We start from the raw sequence: 23539 nt of genomic DNA, 5'->3' as shown, positions 1-23539 counted from the left end.
GGGTGGAAACTAATCAAGGAGAGAAGCAACTTAGAACTGAGAAGAAACTACCTGACAGTTAGAACAATTAATCAGCGGAACAGCTTGCCTCCAGAAGTTGTGAATGCCTCAACACTGGAAGTCTTTAAGAAGATGTTGGATAGCCATTTGTCTGAAACGGTGCCTGGGAAGGGGGTTGGACTAGAAGACTTCCAAGGTCCCTTTCAACTCTGCTATTGTATTGTATCTCAGGGTGGGGAAGGCCATGGGGGTCCTAGTGATAGAAGAGACCCTCAAGGCCTCCCCAACCCACTAAGATACCTCCTGCTTCTCCCTCCCTTCCTGCAACAAGGACTCATTTACTTTGCAAACCTCTGTCTCCTCTCTTGTTTCTCGGCTTCTTTGCCTTTGAAGAAGGGAGAGGAGAGTCGGATGGGAAATGCTTTTTGTGCCAAGAATGGACGCTCCTGAGTGCTATAATATTGTGCAGATTCAGGCACCCATCTTCTTTTGCAGAGTCAGGGATCCAGAAACTTTCATTCTCGGGGGGGGTGGGGGGTGGGGAAAGTGGTTACCTGCAGGTCTCCTGCTCCTCCCCTCCCCCCATCTACTTTCCACTTAGCTACTTAATGAGGCTTCTTTGTCTCAAGGAGCAGCAAATGGGGCCAGACAGAGACAGGCAATCCAAGTGTGTTTGGCAGAGAAAGCATACTTCAGCCAAGGCAGCCAAACTGCTGCCAATGGTGTGGGCGACAGCTGAGCATGCAAATGGGGCCAGACAGGGAGGGTAAGAGAGTAATCTAAGTGTGTGTGTGTGTGTTTGTGTGTGTGTGTGTGTGTGTCAGAGAAAGTGTGCTTCAGCCAGGGCACCCAAACTGGTGTGGCCGACACCTGAGCAGGGAGGCAGGGTGTGTGTGTACTTTCATCCCCATTCAAGCAGGGCCTCTTATTTCCCCCCCAGCACAGTTGGGGCATTAAGGCTGCTGCCACCTAAGCACCATGATTGCCCCCTCCCCAGCCAGCCAGCCAGCCCCACCTGACCTGCTCCCTGCTGGCTCCTGCAAAGCCTTGTCATTCTCCTCCTCCTCTTCTTCTTTGTGTCGTCCTCCTCCGCCCAAGTGGCAGTGGGCTCCACAGGACAGGTTTTCATTTCTGCCCTGGGGCAGAAAACTCTGGTGGGCTGGAAGTGAGTGTGAATGGCCTGGCTCTCCAGTGCTTCCTGGGTCAGTTGGAGGCTTCCTTCAGCCTTCAAACAGTTGCAGGGGTTTTTTTTCCTTCCAGGTTGGTGCAGGAGGCTTTTAAGGGCCAAAATGGGGGGAAAAAACCCTGTGCTTTAAAAAAACACAGGGTGTTTTTATTCCTTTCTGGAAAGCCTCCTGCACCAACCTCGAAGCAAAGAAAAAAAACCTGCAACTGTTTGAAGGCTGAAGGAAGCCTCCAACTGAGCAAGCAAGCACTGGGGGGTGGGGGGGGGGTGTCCAGGCCATTCATACTCACTTCCAGCCCACTGGAGTTTTCTGTGCAATGTGAGCACCCACCCACACACACACACACACCGCATACTCACACATCCCCCGCCTTGGACCTCAGCATAGGCCCAAAAACCAGCTGGCCGGCAGGAGGGGCTCCTGCATATGGATGCTAGTGGAGCTGGGCTGGGGCGGCTGGAGTGCCAGGAGAGGACGCTCTGCATGCCACAGGTTCCCCATCACGGTTCTAATCCTTTCAATTGCTTTTTCAGATCAATCATGTAACAGCTTCAGAGGCTCTGAGTGATAAAAGCAAATTCCCCTTTTTCCACAGGATGGAGCCAAAAGAAGGATTCCAGTACCCAGCAATTGTCCAGCTGCTCCTCCACTTCAGATGGACCCTGATTGGCCTCTTTGCTTCAGACACAGAAAAGGGAGAGAATTTCATGAGGATTTTTCCTCCTATGCTTGTCAGGAATGGAATTTGTGTGGTTATATCACAGCAATTCTCAACAATCAAACATGCAGCCCGCCTCAGGGATGCCCTCACTAAGTGGAGACAAGTCAACGTCTTTGTTCACTTCATAGAATTTGATTTCATTTGGGAGAGAACCATTCCTTTCCATGTAATACTTATGCATCTCCCAGGACCCATTGAAGGAAAAGTCTGGATCCTCACAAATTTTTTGGGGTATACAATACATAAATACAAAACTTTCAAATACATCCATAGTATTTGGAACTTTCGTTATCTGGTGAAGGAAAGGCCAAGGGATGATGCCTTTGAACCCTTTTTCTTTGTGGAAGAAAACTTTCAAGATGATTATTTTCATTGTTCTCTTCCAAAGAATGTCTTTTCTGTCAAAGGCCGCAGAAGATGCACCCAGAAAGCCCCACTGGAGACCCAATGGAAAAGGAACACAAGAAGGGTGCCAAATTACTACCAACCTTACAGTTTTATTAAGACTCTGGCCCAGGCCTTGAATGCCACTTATTCCTCCAGACCAAGAAGGAGAAGAAAGGAGGATGAAAAGACGTTGGGGTCTCCAAGACTGCAGCCATGGCAGGTAGGGGGGTCCCGATATGGATCCATTAATCTTAGATCCTTTGGAGGAGGAATCCATAGGAGAAGGAGGGGAACCATCTCAACAGATCTGGCCAATTTAATTACTCAGGGAATTAATAGTTCCAAAGAGTAGATACCATGGCATTTTTATATTTTGCACTGATAATTTGAATATGCTGAGTTCATTTTTAAATTAATTCCCATATTTGTGGGTTTGTGATTAGCCTGGTGGAATTCCACCTTTCTTCCGTCCCCATTGCAGGTGGGTCTGTGTGCAGCTGGACAGGCAGCTAAGCCCCCCAATTCTCCTCCAATGAAAGGGACCCTGGAGTGTTTTATTGGATGCTTTATTGGGAGAAGAGGGCAGGTGAAACTGAGGAGATGCAAATAGTGGAAATCAAATGTAAAGAAGAGATAGGCAGCATTAACTAACAGCCAGCAAAGAAGCAGCTCCCCTGCCCTACAGAGTTTTTTCCCCCTCAGCTCAGCTCTTCTTTATTTCTTCCTTCCCTCAGTGCCCACCAAAGCACTGTCCCCGCTCAGCTGCCCTCTCTGCCCTCTGCGTGCCTGGCTGCCGGCCTGAGCGGGAGCGAGCGATGGCAGCGCGGGACAGCTGGCGCCAATGGCAGCTACTGCTCCTGCACTGGCTGTGGGTCGCGCTGCTCAGCAGGCAGCGCCCTGACTCCCACACCGCACTACCCAGCAGCAGCACCTCCCGGCCTGCAGAACCGAGGCGGGGAAGAAGATCGAGAGACTTGGAGTCCCAGACTCCCCACTTTCCACCGACCCACAACTCGCCTTCTTGGGTGGGACCAGGCCGCGTGCAGGGTAGTGGAGTTTGTGACCAACTTTAAAGTGAATAGGGCTGTTTGTGACTAAATGAGACAGAGAACATAGAGGGATGCAAGGGAACGTGGAGGTAACCTAGTCCAACCCCTTCCCAAGGCAGGAGTCCTTACACTTCCTTCTCTTTGAGAGCTGTCAGTGGCAGACATGAGGAAAATGGTGTGTGTGAGAAAGAGAGAGAGAAAGAAAAACTGAGAAAGAAGGAAAGAGAAAAAAAGAAAGTTGGAGAGTGAGAGACAAGAAAGAAGGAAGGAAGAGAAAGAGAGAAAATAATGGGAGAGAGAGACACAAGGAAGGAAGAAAGGAAGGAAGGAAGGAAGAAGGAAGGAAGGAAGGAAGGAAATAAGAAAAAGAAAGAGAACTTATGACCACAATTGAGCCCAAAGTTTTGGTTGCTAAGCAAAAGCATTGTTAAGTGAATTTCACCACATTTTCCAACTTGGTCACACCCACCCGGTCACATGACCGCCAAGCAACTCCCACAAAACAGGCCACACCTACAGAATAGGTTCTAAAAACTTTTGAAACCCACCACTGCTATGTGTGTACACACACACACACACACACACACACACAGAGGTCTTCTAAAACTCTACACATTCAACCTCACTTTGTTTGGAAAAACACACTCAGAGTTCACTTTAACTTCTTACACAGGCCTTCAGATGTTCTTCCCTAGCTTACACATGACTGTTAGAGCCAGGAGATGTCATGGATTGAGTAACATGTGGCAAAACTCACTTAACAACACTCTTGCTTAGCAACCAAAATGTTGTGCTCAATTGTCATATGTCAGGGACTGTCTCTGCCTTCCTCTGCATGGCAGCCTTGTCCAAATAAACTCCTTCCCTTTTCTGGCAATTTTCCTCTCTCTTAGAGGCACCAAAATAATCCAGAGGATATAAGGTCTCCTGCTGGACCAGGGGGTTGGACTAGATGGCCTCCAAGATCCCTTCTAACCCTGCTGGAGCAGGGGTTGGACTAGAAGATGACCTCTGACATCCCTTCCAGCTCTAGATTGCTCTGCTGCTTCAAAGAGTCTTCTGAAGCCATGGTTTGCATCCTTCCTTCCTTTCATTTTTTTTCTCTCTCTCCCACCCTCCCTCCATGTACGTATCTATCTATCCATCCATCCATCCAACTATATCTCATTCACTTTCTCCTCCCTCCCTCTTTCTTTCTTTCCCTTCCTTCCTTCCATCCCTCCCTCCCTCTTTCTTTCTCTCCCTTTTTCTTTCTTTTCCTTTTCTTTCTTGTCTCTTCCTTTCTCTCCCTTTCTCTCTTTCTTTCTCTTCCTATCCCTTCCCTTCCTCCTTCAAAATCTAGGAGACCCATCTAAAACAAAAACTTATTTGGCTGAAACTGACCATTACACACACACATGCATATTCCGCGCAAGCAGCCACAGTAGGGGGACTTGTGGGGATTTGGAAGGGTAGGCAGCTTGTTTATACTAAGCATTGGAATGAGAGGAAAGAGAGAGAGAAAGGAAGAATGAGAGAGAAAAAGAAAGAAAAAATGAGAGAGAGAGAGAGAGAGAGAGGGAGGGAGGACTCTGAACCTTTTCAACATTGTGGGCCGTCTGGGAGGAGGCTATAGAGACCCTAATCCAACAAGAGAAGAAGAACTGAAAGCCAGGAAAGACGGAGCGATCCCAATTCTGCAGCAAGAGGGGTTTCTGCAAAGGGGGAGGAGAGGGGACAGCCGCAGCTTCCAAAGGCCGTTTAGCCATAATTGCCATCAGAGCAGATGTTGGGGAGGGGGTCAAGGAGGAAAGGGGTCCCCTGTCTCTCCCTCTCCCTCAGACCCCCATGAAGGAAGGGAAGGGAGGGAAGGGAAGGGAGGAGGAGGGAAAGGAAATGGGAAAGAAGGAAAGGATAAAAAAGGGAGGAAAAGGGAAGGGACGGATAAGAGAAAGGAAAGGGAAGGGACGGATAAGAGAAAGGAAAGGAAAAAAGAAAGAAAAAAGAAAAGGAAAAAGGAAAGGAAAAGAGGAAGGAAAGTAAATGAGAAAGGAAAGAGGGAAAAGGTGAAGAATGGCCGCTGCTGGAGTGGTCGGGAGCACCCTGAGGTGGGCATTCGGGAGCAGACCAAGACAAGCAGGATGCCACGGCAAAGGCAGGCAAATAGGCTGGGCTGCGTGGCCACGTGGTCGAGGCAAGGGAGCCAAAGAGCAGCTGCAGCTATGACTCTAAGGCACCAGTCAAGGCGGCCGAGGCAAGTAGGGGCAGGGCGGGGCATGGCCAGGCAGAATTTTTACTGCCGGTTCACCCAAACCAGGCCGGACCGTCTGAATCCCACCACTGGCTGTATCTTCCCTTCTCCAACCGAGAGATTGTTTCAATTGGAAAGGGGGCGCCCAGACTCCTCCTGATCTTCAGCTCTTCTCCTTGTTGTGTTTCCTCAAGGCTAAGAGGAACTCCTTTGATCTCTTCCTTGGCTTCATTGTCCTTCCCTGAAGTTCACGTAGATTGTGTGCAAATTCTCCTCCTCGTGTGATGCCTGCAAGGGGACCTGGTCCTTGAGTTGGGGTCTCCCAAAACCAGAATGTTCATTTCCTCAGATTCCTATGGCTGCATTTGCCTTCTTTCCATGAACATCTCCCTGCTGACTCAGATTCTGTTTCCAGTTAACGACGATTTTGAGATCATTTTCACAAGCATACATATCAAATTTGGTATCCTTCATGTTTCTTCCAGTCCATCATTAATGTTCTTAAGCTATATGAGACTCTATTGGTAGTCAAGTCCTAGTAGATAAGAATCAGATACTTTTCTACTGCTTTTCACTTATGAACCCTTCTCTGTGAGCTAATCATAAATATTGTTTCTGGAAACTTGGTATTCATCTTATAACATTTTATTTTATTCAAAAAGGTAAACTACAACGTTTGGAAGAAAAAACTATTACAAAGACAAAACAAAACTAGAGAAAACATTTTTTTTAAAAATTGTGCATTAAAAACAGGCAAAGACATGCATATTGTCCCTCCAGTTGAATACAATACAGCTATAATAGTTCCTCCCACTTCCAAAACAGGCCCATAATTATAAACTACACATGTATTTGAAAATACCTGACTTGTCATCTGTCTGTTGTATATAAAAAACATAGTTAACAGGCAATCCAACAATAAAGTTAAATTTCAAAACTTCAAACTTCTGTGTTATCTGCTGTTGTATTTAACTCACAGAATATTTATAGGAGCTTCTTATCTACTACAGACCACCACAATCATTACCTCTGATCCATCCAGAATCTGTCCAAAGTTAAACATCTTTGTTTGATTCTTAATAATAATACATTGCCTTAAAATTTTAATTAGGATCTTTCCCAACAACTGCTTTCCATTCCCCAAAGTCATAGGACCTCCTGTAAATTGAAACACAATGACTCTTAAGACTTGTTTTCCAGTTAAATATGACAAGTTCATTCCCCAATCTCCCTCAATCTTCTTGAAAGAATCCTTTTCATCAGTCCTCCGTTCTGTCCACTTTGAGTCTTCAGGGTCCATGGCCTCTCCAGCCATCTCCAAACAGCCTGCCTTCAAACCAGACTCCTCCTTCAGGGATGCCAGCAGCAAATTAAGTTCCAGTCCATCCATTCAATCAATCCTATTCAACAATTGTTGCTTGCTTCTGGCTTCCGGTTCCGGCTGTTGAGAGCGACGGGCGTGTTTAGCTCGCCCTGCGCGCTCTTGGTGGGCTCCCTTCGATCGGGCGGGGGGGGCACAGGGAGCCTTGTAGGGGCGCCCTGCTGAGGGGGTGGCTAGCTGGGGGTCCCCTGTATCGGCGGCGGCCATGGGGGGGCTCCTGGCATTGTCCTAGGTGCCAGGAGGCGGAAAGGGGGTGCGCGAGGAGCCTCCATGCTTCCGCGCGCTTTCGCTTCGAGGCTGCTGGACGAATTTGATGATCTGAAGGCTACAGCTGCAATTTGGTGAGATAGAAACTCTCCCCGACTCCCTCTTTGATTGTTTAATGAAGGATTGACAGCTTTTTAAAGATCTTCAATCTGTTTCTGGGAAGTGCGATTGGAGGGAGGGGGATTTCCCCCCCCCTTGGAAAAGCGGCTTTGGACTGCTCTCTGCCCTCGGAGGAGGAGGGGGAGAGCTTTAGAATGAAATCACACTCGTAGCAAGCAAGCAGATGAATACCCTGCTGCAATTGTGAAAGAGAAGTGATGATCTGATTCTCTTGAAAACTTTGAAAACTTTTGGTTTGTTGCCTTCTGATCCCGTGCTGGCAAGGCAAGATGGCACACTTCCGTTGTCTTTATGCACTTTGAAATTTGACTCCACCCATAGAAATTGCTGGCATTTTGTCTTTGTCTCCGTGACACCCAGAAATACCTCTTGATATACTGCATCCTGGACTTGGAATAATGGACTTTATTGTCTGGATTTGAACTATAGAAAAGGTCCTTATTATTGTCTGGACTGCCTGCCTCATGATCTCTTTTGGCTATCCCCTTTCATAGTTGCCATTTCATCCTATGGACACAGACACCTCTGAGTTTCTTTTATCAAAATGGCACCGAAGAGACCGCCACCTGGGAAACCAGGTTTTGCTGGTTCTGCTCCAACATCCTCAATGTCCAGCCCCAGTCATTGACATCTTTACTACAGACATTAACATCTTTACTACAACCCAAACAGACACTAACATCTTAGACATTAACATCTTTACAGACATTAACATCTTTACTACAACCCAAAGTCCCTGAGGAGGACCTAACTCACCAGTTGCTTCAAAAGCTTTTAAAGGGGCAGGAGGACTTGAAAAATCAACTGAAAGATGTGAATGCATGACAGTAGTTTGGTTCAGGCCTTGTTGAAGCTGAAACGAAAGTAGGCCATGAGAATGTGACCTTTAACATACATAATGCTTGCATAGGTTGATAGTTAACTGCAAATATCTAACTGTGTATAGGATGTTTGCTGACCACAATATTTAACTAACCGTTTATCTAGCTTAGCATAGCGTTTGTATAGGTTGTTGGTTAACTGCAAATATCTAACTGTGTATACGATGCATTATTAGGGATGTTTTTGAAAACCCCTTAACTGCTACATACCTATTAATTATTTTCTTGTGGAAAATTACTGAAGGTACTTCCTTGTATGTGTTCACTCCCCCGCCCTAAAGAAACTGCTTAATAAAAAGGGTCTGTACAGAACATGTCAGGAGGAATGTAGCCATACATCCTCCAAGCTCTGTGCTTGCCTACCTCGAGCTAACTCTTTGTGTGGTGTCTTAATTTGCGGCCTTCGTCCACGTGTGGACCCTCCAAATTCCCGGTGAGGACCAGGGCTCGTTCTCCCACCCAAGGGAGAACCCTGAAGGCCCAGACAGGCGAACCCGGGCTCAAGTAGGTCGCGACCCTTGCAGCGACATCTGGGGGCTCGTCCAGTCCTGTATTAGCGACATCTGGGGGCTCGTCCAGTCCTGTATTGGTGTCTTCGTGGGCACGATCGTTGTCTAGCGGTGTGCTCTCCTTCACTCCTGTGAACTTACCCGGCCGGACGCGCCACTACACGTAAGTCATGGGCTCCTCGAGCTAAAAGGTTTCTGCTCATCACCGAGAGGAACTTTTCGCTCTCGTGAAGCGTATTAATTCTCTCCAAAAGATTAATAGCATCACTGTCTATCCGCTTTCTCGAAAATCTATCGCTTACTCTCTATCCTAATTGTCCTTCAGACGATTCTTCCGTTTCTTTTGTTCCTAATCCTTCTCCTTCGGACGAAACCCCGAAGGTTTCACCACCTCCTTATGAGGCCCCCAAAGTCTCAGTCGCTTCCTCCGCTCCCCTGGCGGAGACTTCTGCTTCTTTTCCTACTGAAACTCCTACTGACTTTTCTGACGTAGATCCACGGGCTGGCTCCTTTTCTGCCTTTGTTGCCTTGTATGTATGTATGAAATGAAGGAAGTTCCTACTAAAGGTTTGCCTTCAACCTGAGTAAAAACCCTCTGCACATTTTTCTGACCAACCTACTCTATTAGTCCTAAAGTAAAAACCTGGCCTCCAGAAGGCAGTTTTGATTTAGATTTTGTCAACAAATTTGCTGATTTTTTGGCCACCATCAGATGAATCAAGGGCCCCACCCAGATGCAAATGATGTGTTAATGAAAGTCTCCATACATCTTGGATCTTTAAAAATATGCCAGCATGAGCCAACCTAGAACCCTGGCTGAATGCAAACAATGTGTGGACAAACATCTCTGTACATTGTTTTTATACATCTTGATATTTAAAAATGCCAGCGCGTGCTGGGATATCAAGATAGAATTTGGATCTTTAAAACTTAGCCAGCGTCCGCTGGCAGATCCAAATTAAGAAACGAACACCCCAGGGCAGAGACAGGCATTAACAATCTAGTATGTGATCATCTCCAGACCTGGAGGGAAGTTGAGATCCTTTAATAATAGAAAATGGAGCTCATTGGCTTATGTACAGCTCCTTGAAGTAATTGTAATAACTGCCTTGCATGAAGAAAGAATGAAATGGGATTTTTATATGTGAAATTAATGATTGTAGTGCAAATGTGAGTAGGTTGAGGTAAAAGTTGGTATGAATGTAGTTTGATTCCCTTTTATATAAAGGATGGTATGTGTGTGTATGCATGTGTGTTATCATTTCCAAATTGTTTGGCATGAGCAAGCATGAAGGTTTGATTGCAGTATGAATGTGAATATGTGTCTCCCATGTCCCAGGGAGTGATAAGTGAATGGCTCCAGAGGTCCACGTGATTGCCTGTGTGAATTTCCCCCTCCTCCCACCCACTCTTCCTTCTGGGTCATTCTTTGGAGGGAAGCAGGAGGAGGGGGAGAATGAGTGTTTGCTCATTTTTACCATGAGTGTGTGTATGAACCGCCCCAGTGATATCTGTGAATGCCTCTAAGAGCAGTTGGTCAATGGAACGGCTTGCCTCCAGGGGTTGTGAATGGCCCAACACTGGAGGTCTTTGAGAGGATGTTGAATGGTTATTTGTTTGAGATGGTATAGGTTTCCTGCCTAGGCAGGGGGTTGGATTGAAGGACCTCTAGGGTCCCTTCCAACTCTGTTATTGTATTGTATTGTATGAATTGTAGATAGTTTTAATAAAGCATGACTGCATAAAATGTTATAGTCTTTTTTGTTCCAACCTTTTTTGTTTGAAAGGAGTTATTTTGCTAATTAATTTATGGCAGCTATTGGGGAATCTTTGTTTGGATTTGTCCGTTTTTGTCTGCTGCTATCTAAAGTTTTTTATTTGATTTATTTTTTCTTTTTTGTGTGCCCTTGCCACAGTTCAAAAGATTAATGAGATTTTGAGCATTCCATTTGTGGTTTGCGTAACTTGTCAGCTAATTCTTTTGATTTTTTTTTAAAAGACAACAGACTGTGTTTTAAAATGTTTTGCCATTTATTTAGGCAGTTAAATTAATAACCTTGGTTTTTTTTGTAGAAATTGGACTGATTTTATTAACATTATTTTTTCTATTCCAAAATTTGATTTTTTTATTTTATTTTCAAAATAAATTTTTTTCAGTGTCTTTTAATTGACTATGTGGTCTGTATGACTTTTCTGCTTGCCTATTGTTCTCAATTCTTTGCTTTCATAAGACTGTTTTTTTTTTGGATAAGGACTCTTATGAAAGTTTCCTACCTTGCAATATTGTTGTTTTTGTAACACTACAAATTGTTTTTTGCTATTTTATTTTTTCACATCTTTTTTTAATAAGCTTTTTAACTATATTTCTGACTTTTATTATGTGTGTCAATTTATTTTTAATTTTTTAGAAACTATGTTTTTTTTTCTTTAGATTTATTTTTGATTATTTTTTTTCTCATCACAATGCCTGGGGACTGGCACAATTTTGCCATATGCCACTCAACCAGGCCAAGCACATTGTTTTATTTTGTTCCCAGTGTTTTGGGGCATCCCCCTCTGGGGACAAAGAAGTTAATTTTTATGATTTGGCCTCTAATCACTATGGCAAATGGATGTCACCTATGTTTTCTTTTTTTTTGGCTCCTTAGAAATAAATTCATTTATTTAGTTAGGGGGTTGGACTAGAAGACCTCCAAGGTTTTTTCCAACTCTACTATTGTATTATTATTGTATTATCTATTTTTAATTTTTGGCCACATTTTTTTTTCCAGCCTTTATTGCCTTGGGCAAACTTTTTTAAAAAAAACTGACAATGGCCTGGCCTATTTTTCATTGGCCTTTTTGTAATTTTGTACTAATTGCACCAGTTTTAATTTTTGGGGTTTTTCCTTATAATTCCACAGGTTAAGCCATTGTGGAACGTGTTAATTGGTCCTTCAGGGACTGTTTTTTCAAACATATAAAAAAGGAGGGATTTTGGATACCTAGTAATTTGGTGTACCCCAATTTGGCTAATTTGGCATAGGTAACACAATAGATTTAAAAAGTTTGTTTGCCTCCCCCGCAAGGGGGACGAGGATATGCTGTGCTTGTTTTTACAGATTTTTATGGATTCTAGTACGTGATGTTTGTCTAGACAAGAATATTGTCGTACCAGTTCCCAAATCCAGTTCCAGAGATGACCAAGATGACTTTACAGACAGCAGTGGCCAATACGATCTTGCTAAAACAGCTGTCCAGTGATATGAAAAACCAAAAACTACCAAAGCAGTGCTGAAACAACGACACGACAACTTATGTGCTGCCATTTTTGCCAAGTTTTTAGTCATCATTAGTCATCATTTGTTTATGTTTACTTGTTTTGTCATCTCACCAAAAAACTCATTTGAACAGTGACTGCAATAAACATCTATGGGTGCAACTAACATTGCACACAGTGACTTGAACTGTACATGAAACATTTGCTTTTTATATGCTTGGATCCTGTTTGAATTTTGCCTGCAGTAATTCAACACTTCATTGGTTCGAATTATAAGACTATCTTTCATTGAGGATTAATTGCTTATGATCCTCAATCTGATGCAATTGCTTTGTATATATTGATAGTAGCAGTTCCTAAAAATGTAATATGTGTTAAAGTAGTTAACTGTATATTTTTAAGTAATAAGCCTTATTGTCTCTTATTTCTTCCTCCTATTTTGCTCTTAATAACAGTCATGCCTTTCCTAATGCTGATCCGGAGTGTTGGATGTGCCTTTCTTTTTTTTTTTCCAACCACCATTTTATGAGGCCATAGGTTCTGCCGTACCTTTTCAATCTATGGTTGCTCTCCAGAATTCTCTTACCTCACTATCTGAAGTTGTTTTACAGAATAGAAGAGGATTGGATTTGTTGTTTTTAAAACAGGGCGGCTTATGTGTAGCTTTAAAAGAAGAATGCTGTTTTTATACTGATAGTTCAGGCATTGTGCTTGATTCTATGGCAGAATTAAATACCCGATTGAAAGATAGAGAGTCAGAACGCTCCAAGTTTCACACATGGTATCAATGAATGTTTAACTTTTCTCCATGGCTTACAACTTTGCTTTCAGCCCTTATAGGTCCTTTGATTTTGATTTTGATTGCTTGTATCATTGGTCCTTGTGTTATGGGAAAACTGCTCAGGTTTTTGCGTACTCGCCTGGGTGATATAGATAAAGAAGTTGATGCTACTCGCAAAGATTTAAACCTACTGCAACACTTGTTACCCTCCTCGCATGACACCTTCAAACAACCGTTGTTAACATTTTCGGATTCAGACTCCGATACAGAAAGTGAGCTTCAATTCCCGGATAAGGTGAATGGTTCTTCTCACTGCCTACCGGAGGGTGGGCTGTTAGAGGAACGCATAGCCTTGGAGGGATATTGACCTCCTTTTAAAACAAAAACAGAGGAGATGTGAATGCATGACAGTAGTTTGGTTCAGGCCTTGTTGAAGCTGAAACGAAAGTAGGCCATGAGAATGTGACCTTTAACATACATAATGCTTGCATAGGTTGATAGTTAACTGCAAATATCTAACTGTGTATAGGATGTTTGCTGACCACAATATTTAACTAACCGTTTATCTAGCTTAGCATAGCGTTTGTATAGGTTGTTGGTTAACTGCAAATATCTAACTGTGTATACGATGCATTATTAGGGATGTTTTTGAAAACCCCTTAACTGCTACATACCTATTAATTATTTTCTTGTGGAAAATTACTGAAGGTACTTCCTTGTATGTGTTCACTCCCCCGCCCTAAAGAAACTGCTTAATAAAAAGGGTCTGTACAGAACATGTCAGGAGGAATGTAGCCATACATCCTCCAAGCTCTGTGCTTGCCTACCTCGAGCTAACTCTTTGTGTGGTGTCTTAATTTGCGGCCTTCGTCCACGTGTGGACCCTCCAAATTCCCGGTGAGGACCAGGGCTCGTTCTCCCACCCAAGGGAGAACCCTGAAGGCCCAGACAGGCGAACCCGGGCTCAAGTAGGTCGCGACCCTTGCAGCGACAGAAAGAAATGAATGAACAGCTCAGAGAGAACCAAAACCGAACGGCTCAAAATTCACAGAGACTGGAGCTTTTGGAGGAGGGGACGGCTGAGATGAGGGGGGAGGTGAGGGGGGTCCAGAGAGGAAACCAAGAACTTGAGAACCACCAGATAAAAATGGAATTTGAAAGGATGTCTTTTTTTCTTAGATTTCAAAATGTAATTGAGGCTTATGATGAAGATTTGAGGGAGATTATGACAAACTTACTGGCTGAATATATTAAAAAAGACAGACAGCAGCTGGGATGGGATATTGACCTGGTCTATAGAGTCAATTCAGCTTATGCTAGAACACACAATGTTCCAAGAGAGGTTCACATTAAATTTCTTAGAAAGACTACAAGAGATGAGATTCTGAGTGCACAAAGGGGGCAAATGTTAAAATACAAGGATAGAGAGATAGTCATCCTGAAACAAATCCCAAAGAAAGTTAGAGATAAAAGAAAAAAATATTCGCTTTTAGCGAAGAAACTATTTGAAAAAGGGGTTTGGTTCCGGTGGCTGCTGCCAGAAGGCATGCTGGTATTCTGGGAGGGCAGTAGAGTTAGAATTAATACAACTACGGAGGCGGAGGCCTTCATGGAAAAAACAAAGCTCTCCTAGATAAAGCTGATGATACTACACGAGACACACAAGACACGGGAGGTGCCAGAGCCTTGCTGGTGGGGGGGGGGGGGAGAGGCAACATTGAGAAAACTTAGATCACAAAAGTGAGTTAGAAAAATAATGCAATTGCTAATACAGGGAATTTTTTCTGTTTGATACAAAATAGATTGAAATTACTGGAAGAGATAAGGTAAAAATATGCTGTCAAAATATTGATAAGTAGTAATTATCTAATGTATTAACAAGTGAAAGTTATGAGAACCGGGGGGAGTGCCATTTCCTGCATAATGTAGCTGTCAAAATTTGTAACCTTTACCCATTACCTTTTTTCCTAAAAATTTTGTAAAACCAATAAAAAATTTTGGTAAAAAAAAACCAAACAATTGTTGCTTGCTTTTGATTATCACCTTTAAGTTGATTTAAAACCATTTTTATTTTATCAAACTTTTAAAATGAAGTTTCAAATAAGGCTCCTAAATTGAAAGACTTTATATTCTTTAAATCACATCAAATTAGCTTAGTCTAATATTGTATTAATGACCATGTTAATGACAACATAGAAAAATTGATGACCAATGGTAAATTGTTATCCATCACCTTCAGGTTTCCTAGGAAACATTAAAAAGGGTTAAAATTATGTGAGTATCATTTTGAAGACAGTTTTTATCCACTTAGTTATCATACCACCCCTCAGGTTTCCAATCACATACCAAAAATGTTTGTGAGTCCTTTACTGAAATCCAGTTCTATCACTAGAGTTCCCATAATCCATTTAGAAAGTGTGATGATATGTGAGAATGACTTTTGGGATGAGGAGAAGAGAGGCTGCCTAGGGAAGGATCAGATAAGAGGGGAGAATCCTGCAGCTGCATAATGGGAGAGAAAGAAACTCAGAAAGGATCATCCCTAACTTTTCAGGCTGAGAAAAGTGTTGGAGGGAGATTTGTTTTTTCAGATTTTAAATTTTTTGTTAAAGTCACATTACAATAAAGCAGAATTAGCACATCTGGAGGTGTTTTCCATCAGGATTACAAGGGAGAAGATTAGCCTGAAAGATTTCTTCTTGATCAACCCATGCTTTCTGGGAATCTGCTCTAGAATGTTCCCTATAATTGACCAACTGTGTCAATTATATTTTCTCTATATTTTGTCAGTATATGATTGACATTTTTTTTCAAACTTTTTCATTCGCTTATAAAGATAATGGCAGTATTTGTACCTATTTAATCATATTTGGAAATTAAACAATTGTAGAAGAAAGATTCAAAGTGGGATAAGAAACTAAATTGTTTACTTTTCATATTTCTGGATGTTCCCTTTCTAGTTTCATCCCTTTCTGAAGAAGAATGAATTTTGGAATATTTCCCACTTTAAACTGTACTTGGACCAAAATGGAGAGATAACAGCAGATCTGGGCATTCACGGCTACTTGCTTCCCCCCAAGGAGGATGCCAAGACAGAGAAACTGGCCTATTTTGAAAGACAGAGATTTTCTATCAATCAAGCTGCTCTTTCACGGATAAAGTTGCTCAATAAGGTGAGATAAATTTTGGTGTCTTTTCTCTGTTTTCCAAAGCCTGAGGTCCCATTTCAAGTGGGCAAAGCCTAGAGTCTCCAGGGTGGTTGGCCTCCCATGCCAGTTGGTGTTATCTGATTGTAGTTCTTCAATAGACGGAACCTACAGTAAGTGGAGGGGCTTTGCCATGTTTTATGGAAACCTTTCAAGATCTTACTGATCAGAGGTTTCTTTCTTCATCACAGTTTTATTCTACATTAAAAATTGTAATGGAATAAAAGTTTCCTAAAAAATTTACAGTAAACTGTTATCAGTTTTAATAAAAATATATCATCATACTTAAAACTTTTCAATTCCATCCCTCTAGACTATTAAGTAGAAAAGTACCTTATTGCAATGTTAAATTCCAAAAGGAAAAGGAAGGAACTAAATGAAGAATCTGCCAGTTGTTCTACCTCCTGCATCTTTTTAGAAGTAGTCAGAGATTTTATATTTACCTCAGTGAAGACCAGAGGCTACTTGTCTCCATCCATTTCTACCTCCATTTGGCATTCCTTGTTTCTCTGCTCAGTCCCTGCCTCAGTCCAACTGTGCGGAAAATTGTCATCCTGGATTTGTCAAGAGTGTTAGGGTGTAACCAACAAGTTGGGTAGACAATATATTGCACAAGGCATGTTATGTATCTTTAAGAGAGGAGCTCTGCTAATTAGTAGATTACAGCATTTAAATTGCAGCTGATGTTGTTGCTCTCTCTCTCTCTCTCTCTCTTGAGTGATGTATGATAACTGCTGTCTAACTGTTACTACTGTTGCTACTACTTACTGTGTGTAAGTTATTTGCTACTTGTATCCAAGTTATCTTGGTAGTATTGGACTGTTTTTTCTGTGTATGACTTTTTGGCTGTGTTTATGGATTTTGCTATATTCTTCAAAAAGTAAAGTTTATTTTGTTACTTTACTATCCATTATTCAGTGTGGTTGCTTTATCTATCGCACGTTGCGTATACTTTACAGGGTTGCTCTGTTATAACCTCGACCTGGGGTTCATTGCTAGTGCTTAATCGCACCAGTGCCTAACACTCGAGAAGGAGAGCCAGTTTGCTGCTACGACTGTGTTCCTTGTCCGGAGGGGACCTTCTCCACTCAGGAAGGTGGGTGACACTGAGGAAAATGGGAGGCTTTGTGGAATTGGATCCATCCAGAACATTTTCATGAAAGTGCAAGTTAGAAGACAGAAGTTCATCTGTTTTTTTAATTTTTAACATGCACAATTTCTTATCTAAAAGGAAGTAAATCAAAAAGTCTTTGAAGGAGGGGCTGGGAGAAGATGGGAGGAGGGGATGGCAGACTGGGCAAGCTTTACTAAAAGCCCCGAGGAAATATCTCTCCTGCTTTTTAGTTTGGACTTGTGCTGCTAAGTTCACCTTTCTAGGAAGATCTGAGTTCTTTGAACCTTGATGAATTGTTTTAGGTCCACTTTCTGAAAGACCTTGCAATTCACTGTATTTTGAATCCTCCCCTTGAGGATCACTGAGAAGATGTCACTGGTCCATAATGTGGTGCTGTGGATAGTTATGGGGGCATCTCATTACACAAATATTCTGCCAGTCATGTAAATCAATCAATCAATCAGAATAGTGCTTGAAGGGACTTTGGAGGTCTTCTAGTCCTATCCCCTGCTCAAGCAGGAGAACCTGTACCATTTCAGACAAGTGACTGTCCAGTCTCTCCTTAAAAACCTCCAATGTTGAAGAACCCAAAACTCTGGACGCATTGGTTAATGGTTTTCACTGTTAGTAAGTTTCCCTTTAATTCCACATTGCTTCAAGATATAAGATACTGCAGGTCAGGGGTGGGTTTCAAATTTTTTACTACCAGTTCTTTGGGTGTCCCGGGGGGGGGGGGCATGTGACTGGCTGGTCATGGTCAACTTGATGTCACTCATGCACATGCCCATTCAGTCATACAGTATGTCCCCCACAAACACACACACACCTAGCCACGCCCAAAGAACCAGTGAAAATTTCTGTTTTGCCCGCTGGGAGGCTAGCAAAGAAGCCTCGCTTTCCCTGCCACCGCAGAAGATATACAAACACACACACACACACACACTCCCCATCTAGCTGCTTTGTGTGGCCAGGAGGGTGCGCGTGCGTGGGGAGACACCCCTCAAGCGAGCGCCAAAACACATCAAAGGCACATGGAGCGGATGGCTGATTGTTTAAGGAGGGTCTTAACAGGATGCAAAAGGACGCGGCTTCTCTCCTTGCACTAAGGCTCCAGCCATCGCCTTGCTGTGTTATTTCCCACCCCCACACCATGAGAGGAGGAGGAGGGCGGAGGAGGAGGGTCACCTTAGTGCAGGAGTGAAGCAGCTGTGTAGCTCCCTTCATGCCACATTTGTGCGTAAGGCAGCCTTAGCTTCCTGCTGCTTCAGGCTGGAGCTTGCTCCATCTGCGCTTGGCTGAGGAGCTACAGGGGGGACATGGCAAGGTGATGACTAGGGCCATAGTGCAGGAGAGAAGCCGCACCCTTATGCGTCCTGCTAAGACCCTCCTTATGTGAGCAGCTGGCCACTCCATGCGCACCTTTGCTGCAGTTTGGCACTCGCTTGAGCGGGGGGGGGGAGGTCTCCCTATGTGTGCGCACCCTCCCGGCCCTGCCACAGCCAGCCAGGGGTCGCGAGAGGAGAAGGAGGAGGGCTGCCCAAAAGGAATCCTCCACCATGGCTGGCAAGCACCCCAAGGTGAGCTTGCTGGCTTGGCCCAGCGGACAACTTTTCGAAAGAGACTCAGAAACAGAGGGAGAGATTGCCACACACACACACACACACACACACACACACACACACTTCTGAGAGAGAGAGAGAGAAGGGGGGGAGAAACGGGGGGAGATCAGCTGACGAGTGAGGGCTTTCTCTGAGACTGACACCCGGGGTGGGCATGCGTGTTTCAGCAGAGCCAGCACCCTTTTCCTACTGCCCTGAATCTTTAAAGCCGCAGCTGGGTGCTGCTAGCCTGCCCTCGTTTATGACCTCCCCTCCTCCTGGATTCCATTCCCACTGTTAGATACTTCCCCCTCTATTGCTACTAGACAATGGAAGTCTCCACTCAGGTCCTCTGTTGCCAGCGGGAACAGAGGGGAACCTGATTGGCTCAAGGGCCGGACAGCTCCCATTTAAAAGGGGAGCTGTCCGACCATCTACTCAGTGGAAGTTTTCACGTACTTCAATGAATAGCTGTTATCGCTAGCCTTTTGTGCCTTTCATTACCTGATCTAACACCCACCTTGCCAGCCCTTGTGTGTGAAGGTCGGCGTCGGTCCCAGCTGGGCCAGGCCAGTGTCTCTGGGCAGAGAGCAGGCTGCGCATCCCTTACCGCTCGCCACCGTTCGCCTCCTCACCACTTTCCTGGCCAGCCACCCAGCTAAGCAGGCAGGGCCTGGGCTGCAGCCAGCATGGAGGGGACTGTAAGGGAAGTGAGCCCCATGCCAGCATCTCTGCCTCCTTCCTCTGAGAGCCATCTTGGGGGATGGCCAGTCTCCCCGGCCGCTGCACCCTTGCCTTCCATGTGAGAGCTGGAGGAACGAAGCAGCCTCCCTTCCCTTACCACTCGCTGCCGTCTGCCTGCTCCCTGGCTGTTTTCCTGGGGAAGGGCGTCGGGAGGCTTTGCTGAGCTGTCCCAGAGCTGTGTAGAGGCTTCCCTGCTGGAAAAGCCGACCCGCCACTCCCATGAGAGGCTTTGGCAAGGATCTTGCCAGCTGGGCAGCCTTTTCAGAAGCATCGTGGGTCAGCCTCATCTTACCCAGCTCTCTTCTGATTCCTTTAGACCAGGCTTTGGTCTAACTCCTCATGGAAAGCTCAGAATTGGCAAAAGGACTCAATTCAGCCAGAAAACGTTACTTTTGACCCAGAACTCAGTTTTGAACAAGAAACACATATTAGTGGTGTCTTGAGTGGGGAAAGCTAAAAAACCACTCCATTCGGTGATCTGCGGTTCTTTCCCCCTGGGGGGCTTTGTGCAGGTTTGACGGCCGGAAGAAGCATCCTGTTGCAGGCACCCAGGGTGGCCTCGACCTCCGCCTCCCTACCACCCCCAGCTCCATGCAACTTCCCTGCCATCCCACTGACCTGGGGACGCTCCCAGCTATGCTGGGTGGCCATCTTTCACATCCCATTGCGGGCTGCAGTTGGCCCTTGGATGGCCCCACTTCCTCCAGGTGCCTCTTCCCAGCTGGGAGACCCTCTGGGTCAGCCCTGCCGCTCTGGGTCGGTGAGCAGCCTGCATGCCACCCCCACGTGACCTTTATAAATAGAAATTAACCATCTTCCTTTTAAACTTTCCATGAGAATTTTTCTAAAACTTCTTATGTTTACATAGCAAGCATGATGCCCCTGCCAAATGGAGCCATTGGAGGCCAGGCTCACCCGCTTGCTTGCCGATTTCCCGGCTGGCTGCCTCGCTGAGCAGGTGGGGTCCGGGCTGCAGCCGGCGGGAGGGGGGTGCAACACATGGGAGGTCCAGTATATTAACTGCCCTGAGGAATGACTCCAGGGGTTTTCCTAAAAGGATTATATGATTCATTATTAGCCTCTAATAATGGAGGTTCCTATGAAGATTCTACCCATTACACAGGAAATAATTCACATCCCAGGACAGATACAGAAAAATGCACCAATTGTCCAGATGATAAATATCCAAATGTGGACAGAGTCCAATGTATCCCCAAAGTTAAAACCTTCCTGTCTTATGAAGACCTTCTGGGCATCATCCTGGTGTCTTTTGCCTTATTCTTCTTCCTAACTACAGTCCTTGTTTTAATTATCTTCATTAAATATGGAGAAACTCCCATTGTCAAAGCCAACAACCGGGATCTCTCCTACATCCTCCTGGCCTCCCTCCTGCTTTGCTTCTTGTCTCCTTCTCTCTTCATTGGTCAACCAAGGAAAACCACCTGCCTTCTCCGACAAACGGTCTTCAGCATCATCTTCTCAGTTGCCATTTCTTCTCTCTTGGCCAAAACCATCACGGTGGTGCTGGCTTTCCTGGCCACAAAACCAGGAAACCGAGTGAAGAGATGGTTGGGGAAGAGCTTGGCCAACTCCATCATCCTTTCTTCTTCTGCTGTCCAAATTATCATCTGCTCCATCTGGCTGGGAGTTTCTCCCCCCTTCCCTGACTCTGACCTCCACTCCCAGCCTGGAGAGATCATCCTGCAATGCAACGAAGGGGCTGTTGTCATGTTCTACGTCACCCACAGCTACATGGGCTTCCTGGCTGCCATCTGCTTCACGGTGGCTTTCCTGGCCAGGAATCTGCCTGGGGCCTTCAACGAAGCCAAGCTGATCACCTTCAGCATGCTGGTCTTCTGCAGCGTCTGGGTGACTTTTGTGCCCACCTACCTGAGCACCAAAGGGAAATACATGGTGGCTGTTCAGGTCTTCTCCATCCTGGCCTCCAGTGCTGGTCTGCTGGGCTGCATCTTCATCCCCAAGTGCTACATTATCCTTCTGAGGCCAGACCTGAACACAAAGGAGCATCTCACAGCCAGAAGAAATGTGGAAATGTGAAAAAGAGGAATTTCAATTCCAATCTATTTTCTGTACATGATCGGGGCAACAATTTTTATTCAAATCAATAAAGATTATCTGGAAGATTGTGAGGCTCTCTCTGAAGATTTCTTGGAGGAATGAGAATGTGTTAACAAGGTAGAAATAAAAAGTTAATGCATGGGCAACCTTTATGCCTTCATTTCTCAATACATTTTACCCAAACTGCTGTGGAAATACATTTTTTTTATTTAGACAATGTCTCTTTCTTGAGATGGTAACAGAGGGTGGGCATGAAAGTACCTTGATGCATGCTAATTATGTATATTCATGCTTATATCCTTTATTAGATATGCATCTTGAGGGTTATAATTTTGTCCTCCTTTCCAGAAATGTTTAAATATGAGTGCATCCTTTTGTCTGTGGGATTTCCTCCCACTATTTTACAGAGGGAAATTCCTTCAGTGGACAATGAATAAATAATAATTGCAGTAAACCTTGATTATTGTTTTTTTGGGGTCATGTTGTTGTTTCCACAGAAAGTGGTGTCAGGAGTGGGATTCACAATCTTCGATCCCACATCCCTTCCCATTGCCACTTAAAGGCACCATTTAGGAATATCTGTGAGACCACGGTCTGTGTCTAAGAGTCTATTGTGGCTGGCATGGTTTGTTGAATGTGTGTGGTCCCTTCCTTCCCAACTCTCAGCTGTCCTGGCCCTGCTCTGAGCCCAGCTGAGCAAGGGCTGTTGGTGTCCAGGAATCCCAGGGGGAATTTGCCTTTGGAGGGCTCAGTGTGACCTTTCTGTGTCAAAGAAGGGAGGCTGACCTGGAAACTCTGTTCAAACTCCTTTGTTCCTATTGTCTTAATGGAGGGATTCCCAAAGCTGATCCTAGGCAGGGAGGGAAGTGGATGATGGTGTTCTGACTGGGGAAGGAATCTTTCCCAAAGAAATAGATAAACCCTCTGTGGCCCAGGCACCTCATTTATGTACTACATGAAGACTGCAGGGGCCCCTTGTAGCCCAAAAGGCATAAGTTTGAATTGGAAACTGCCAAGGGGGCAGTTAAATGTGATCTTCCATTCATCTCCCTCCCTGATACGTATGTGGTAATACACCTCTCCCAAGTCTAGTTTGGTGAACACCTTGCCTTTAGCCAAGTGGTTCAACATATCCTTCATGAGGGGGATGGGGTAGGTGTTTTTTACACATATGGCTTTTATCCCCCGCAGATCAATGCAGAGATGAACCCCGCCATCTTTCTTCTCTTTGAAGAGCACTGGGGCCGCTATTTCTGACTCAGCTGGTTCAATAAAGCCCCGCTTCAAATTGATGTCAATGTACTTCCTTAATTCTACCATCTCTTTGGGAGTCACGGAGTACATTTTCGGCTTTGGTAGGGTAGCCCCAGGTATGAACTCTATTGCGCAATAGGTGGGCCGATGAGAGGGGAGATAGTTGCAATCTTCCTCACTGAAAACCCCTGCCAAGTCCCAGTACTCTTTCGGCACTTGCTGGATTCCTGTGGATTTTGTGTCTGCTGCAGGGGCTGCAGGCACTGGGCGGTCTGCTTTATTGGGCTTGATAGTCCCTGGGTGGCCCTCTGGCTTCATGGGTGGTAGTGGCCCAAAGCTTATGATCAATTTCCAAATGCCGTCCTCCCACTTTATGGTAGGTGTCCATTTGTCCAGCCATGCAAGCCCCAAGATAATTGATTCATACATCTTTGGAGCTACGATGAATCTGAGGAGTTCATAGTGGCAGCCTATCTGCAACTTTCAAGTCAGTAATTAGTTTGGCTGGGGCCCCTCCAATTAGTGTCCCATCCACCTGCTCAAACCGAATGGGATGGTCTAGGGGTCTTGTGCGTATGCCTAGCTGCTCCTCAATAGACATGGTGATTAAGAATTGGATGCAGCCAATTCCACTTCCGGTTTCTGTGGATGACGGACATGTTGTCTGCTGCTCGCCGTCCTGATGGGCTCCCCCTGACTCGGGGGGGGGCACAGGGTGCCATGTAGGGGTGTCCTGCCAAGGGGGCGGCTTGCTGGAGCCACCTGGAGTGGC

Source organism: Natrix helvetica, assembly GCF_964273705.1.
Source record: "Natrix helvetica genome assembly, chromosome: 5".
NCBI lineage: Eukaryota > Metazoa > Chordata > Lepidosauria > Squamata > Natricidae > Natrix > Natrix helvetica.
Note: the sequence above shows the minus strand (reverse complement) of the source record.